Genomic DNA, 5,312 nt, shown 5'->3' on the forward strand with positions numbered 1-5,312 from the left:
TGTGTTGTGTCATGTGATGTCTCTGGCTCATCAGCCACTGCCTGAAACCTGTTCGTGGTGGGTTCCACTCCCCGAGCCGCTGGAAGCCTCGGCTGGCGAAAGGTTTTCTTCCCCAGCACGAAACCATCCGAGTCTTGCCCGGTTACGTGGTTCCCTTCGAGTGCAGTTGTTTCCTGGTTCCCTCCCAGGGCGACGACAGGTGCTGTCGGGGGTGCAGTTTCCTCACAGGGTGATGGAGTGGTTGGGGTGGGGGTGGTGGAGTATTTCTTTCCCTTGGAGTGCTTCTCCTTCCTGTCCTTCCCTGCACGCCGCTGTTTGGATGAGGTGGACTTGAGGGGGGGAGGGGGGGGGGAGTTGAGAAACTGAGATCGGGTAGGGGGTTGGGCAGCAGTTACGGGTTTGGGAAAGATTTTGGTCGGTTGACGGGACTTCTGCTTTCCACTTAGGCTGAAAATGTGTTCGGCGAGGCGATTTTGGCCGTTGGCAAACAGGAGCGGGCTAAGGGGAGGAAGGGGGGGGGGCGGATCGCAAATACTGAAAATGTATTTGTTTGTTTGTGATTTGCGTGTGTTTGCCATGTCTGGAATGGATAGGGGGGTTGCTGCTAGGTGATTGTCAATTGCAACTTTTGTTGTCACCGTTGGGTTTTCCGGTTGCATTGCTGACCCTAGGAGAACGATGGTAGACGCGGAATTCTGGACGAAGGCGGCGGAAAACCTTTCTGTGGTTCCGCGGCCTGCTTCCAGGTCCTGGCCTACTTTTTCCCTATTCTTGGGAGGGGGGGGGGGGGCAGAGACTAACTCTGCGGCAGCCGTAGTGCTCGAACCGGCCGGCGGCGCGGCCCGCGGCAACAAGAATACGCGCCTCGTGTCGCCAGCGGAAAGAGACCGCCGCGACCCTAAAGCACCACCCAATCTCGACATACCACATCGACGAGAAGACACGACAATTCTGCTGTCAGGCGACGCCATGCAAAACTTCCCAAGTGCCGTTTTGCTAAGCTGCTAGACCTCGGTGCAAGTGCCCGTTAGTGTTTTAATAAAAACAAAGCCGGAAAACACTCCTGGTTGTACTCCCGTGCAAGTGGGGGCCTATGGCTGACAGTGCACTAGCAAGAGGAGCGATGCTCAACCCTTCACTGCCAGTCAGGAGACGACTGCCAAGCAGCTATATAGATATGCAGAAGGCAGCATCCCGATGGATACGAAACTCATTGAAACTTTGCGACAAGACGACGCCACGACGAGGCTGATAACCCAAGAAGAATTCATCAGTATCAGGTTCAGTAGCAGTATCTCATGCAGACCCCATACACAGCGTAGTGTTTTGATCACATGCAACTAATATTTACATCGAGCACTCCATTTGTTAGCAGACACAGTAAATGCTTACGGAGAGACACACTGAGTTTCGTCCATAAAACGTTTAGTATAATTTTCTCTCGTCTTCTTGTACCTCTGCACTTTTTCTCTCATCAATCATTGAGCAGAACAATTTCCATTAGGCACTACTGCTCATTTAGTTCACTAAATATTGTTATTATTCTGAATATACTAACGTATTATCAGGACAGGTGGCACAGGCTTCACTACTTCAGCGCGCTTATATCTTAGTCGTTGTAACTATTATTTAAGTGCTGACTCATGTTTTATTCTTGTGTAATATTCCTTAAAGTATGTTACGTAGCACCATGTACTCATGCAGCGGTGGAGTTCGACGTATCTCAGCAAAGGCAATAGTATTTAGATCTTGTTCAAGAGGATCTGAAGTTAGCTTTTACGTAAAGTTCTCTACCTGGACCACTGTTAACGACTGGATCACCATCCGCTACATACAGTGTCCGTCATCCTTAAGCTCACAACTCCTTGCTCTAACGTCTGACAAACCTTCTGATAATTTTGGTAACCAACAGTAAATGTACTTGGCTCACAAATAATTTGAAACTGAGCTGAGTTATTTAATATTGAAACTTCCTGGCAGATTAAAACTGTGTGCCAGACCGAGACTCAAACTCGGGACCTTTGCCTTTCATGGGCCAGTGCTACCCAAGCATGACTCACGCCCCATGATCACAGCAGCATTACTTCTGTCAGTACCTCGTCTCCTTCCTTCCAAACTTCGCAGAAAGTCTCCTCCAAACCTTCATGTTTTATATAATCATAAATATATTTATTATTTCTCTTTATACACGGTATGCTACATTAGTGGCCCTAATTGGACTCGATTATTATGAAACCAAACGAGATATTGTTCTTTGTGTCATGATCAATAATCATATTTAGATGTAACAAGAATAGAGATATAACAAAAAAGAAGGAAACTATGACAGAAATTCAGTGCGCCCCAGCAGACAACTGGAAATAAAAAAATCAGAGTTTTCCATTATTCATAGTTAATCTTAAGCACAGACTTGTTAAAGAAAGTTTTGCTAAATTCTTGCGCGTGAAGTGTTGTCAAATTCAATAATATCACCACAATTCTCGTGTACAAGCAGTTGTAGCACATGTAATAGAGGAATTACAGCACATTGATTTACAGTGGAGGGAATGCTATTGGTGTGTCTTAAAAGAAATACATGTACAGTTACATGGTGGTTGGAAACAGAAGTGGAAAATTCAATTCAACGTAATTACGGCAATACAGTATAGTGTGTTCTTGTAGATAGAAGAAGTAATAAATATTCTTAGTACATATTATTATTCTTTACGTATTAAGTTAATTTGTAAAAATACTTATCCACTACTGGTTACAAAACAGGAGGGGAACAACTTGTAATGGAGCCACAAGCAGTCAAACAACAAATCGTTTACACTCCTGCAAATCGAATTGACGAAATTCTATGGAAGTTGGAAACGCACACCCCTGCAGTGGGAAAAGCCTTGCGAATGCAAGACCAGACAGTGAGAGAGAGAATTAGTAGCGAAAATAAGTAAGTGTTCACAAAATCAACGCGATCAGGCATAAAAACATCCGAGAAGGATACACAAATAAGCGATATCGCCCAAGTTCATAAGGAAATTATGAACATCGAAGTGCAAATAAAAACTGGCAATGACCAATGTTTTTCCAGAGAGTAAGAGATAAAAATCATGCAACAGCTAATGAACCACCAACAGTTCATGTGAACCCATTTGGCCATTTCGTTAAAGGAAATGAGAGTTGATATTGATCAAACCTTAAACGAAAAATCCTCCCATGGAGAGCAGAAGCAGAATTTACGAGTGGAACTTAACTGTGTAATTTCATACAAATGTTCAAATGTGTGTGAAATCGTATGAGACTTAACTGCTAAGGTCATTAGTCCCTAAGCTTACACACTGCTAAACTTAAATTATCCTAAGGGCAAACACACACACCCATGCCCGAGGGAGGACTCGAACCTCCGCCGGGACCAACCGCACAGTCTGTGACTGCAGCACCCAAGACCGCTCGGCTAATCCCGCGCGGCTGTAATTTCATACAGAAAACCCACCGTTGTGGGGAGACATTATTGCAGCACGGACAGGGAACAGCAATTAAAAAAGGATACAGTATCAGCAGTTAAACCATGCCAAGGAAACTGTCGAAAGAAAGACTAGGAACCGTCTGTGGCTACTGAGGTTACCACCATAAAGAAGGAAATAGAGAACATAGACGAAGCAGTTGAGAACAATAATTCTTCTTAAATTTCCGAGAGCAAAGCTTATAAGCCCGCTAGCATTCATTTGACAAATGCTAGTGTTCCAGTGATGAATGCTACGCAAACCATCGGTGAGCCACTTAACGTTGCCACAGACTTTGTTTATGGTGTAGGAATTACACCTCTCCTGGGTAATTCCATGCTTAAGGAAAATATAATTAGAAATCAGCAGTTTAGTGTTTTCTCGATGGGCAAATGTCTGTTCACCCCATATCTACCTTGCATTCCAGCAGTGGAGTTTTACCACAATCCTGGAATTAAAACCAGAAGATACGCTTTTTGGGAGCGTTCACGATGCATGACGCAGCCCTCTGGGTTTCAGAACCCACTGGCACATTATAGACTTACGTAGACGTAAAGTATGCATTCTTGGCAAGTTCTGGTCATGGGACTTGCAAGAGCGTTTGTGTAAAGAAATCTTTTAGTCAAAATCATATGAAGAGAGGACCGGAAGTCTTCATCGATGTAGAGAAAAGTGTGTCACCGACACCAAATCTTGGGACGAGGCAATAATGGCAACGAATGTATTGTGAATACTCAAGGCTAACTTACCTGTTGTGCTGTGCAAAAATCTGCTAAATATGCTTGACGAGGATTTGAACGTATACATGTCTATAGTAGGCAATATGGGTCTGATTCATGAAGATCTGCGGGGAGCGCAATGTTCGCAGCTGCAGCATCACAGTAACAATGGAATATCATGCATTGACAATAATCAGCATACTGATGACTCTTACTACCTCTGTCACGGGCACGAATGTTGCAGGTCTAACAAACAGTCCTGTTCATACAGTCACAGCCCGCTGAGTTGCGACGGGAACGAAAATTGTGGCATTCGTGAGCACTATGAGAGATGTGGCCAATGTCGTGGTCAAACCTACATTGATAACCGACCAAATTGATAATGGTGTTATCTCCGTATGGAAAGACATGAGAAACGTTTATAGAAATGTTTCGTGAAAACTCGTAGTATTTCTTTGCTCTGAAAATCCTCACGCTACATCGTCAAACCAATTGAGAACGTCATGGGTCTGGTGGCTCAGTCTCGGTGGATTGGAAGTGCGTGGACACCAGCTTTCAGGTTCTGCGTTATAATGAAGGGAATGCACAAACAGTGCCCGAACTCTTACGGGAATCGGCAACGCGCCGCGAGTAATGAGTATAATGGGCGGGGGCACTACGAACGTAGTGCGGGACAATACGCTGAGAATGTGAGTTTCGCGGGAGGCGTGCCAGAGATAAATCCCCGCAGTCGCACTATCGTTTGTACCCCGGTGGCTCAGGTGGATACAGCGTCTGCCATGTAAGCAGAAGATCCCGGGTTCGAGTCCCGGTCGGGGCACACATTTTCATCTGTCCCCGTTGACGTATGTCAACGCCTGTAAGCAGCTAAGGGTGTTCATTTCATTGTAATTTCATAATGAAGGTGTGTGAACATGACAGATGAATTGTGCCATAAGCAGATCGCCTGTAATCACTGTGCAGAGCGTGATGATGAAGTACCTACTTAAGCTACAATAAATAATTTACACGTAACTACCATTTTGGACATTGCCATACACATATGTTCCTTGTCAGCCAAACTATTTAACGGATGGAAGTGTGTGAAAAAGTCTCGACCTGAATGGTTAGT

At 44.8% G+C, this 5,312-nt stretch overlaps 1 non-coding gene across 1 annotated transcript; it reads left to right on the forward strand.

Moving 5' to 3' along the window:
* The first annotated feature begins 4,947 nt into the window (after positions 1 to 4,947).
* On the forward strand, positions 4,948 to 5,021 carry Trnat-ugu (transfer RNA threonine (anticodon UGU)). Its single transcript has one exon. It is a non-coding gene; the product is annotated as a tRNA-Thr (tRNA).
* Positions 5,022 to 5,312: the final 291 nt, after the last annotated feature.

Source organism: Schistocerca serialis, chromosome 7, assembly GCF_023864345.2.
Source record: "Schistocerca serialis cubense isolate TAMUIC-IGC-003099 chromosome 7, iqSchSeri2.2, whole genome shotgun sequence".
Classification (NCBI taxonomy): domain Eukaryota; kingdom Metazoa; phylum Arthropoda; class Insecta; order Orthoptera; family Acrididae; genus Schistocerca; species Schistocerca serialis.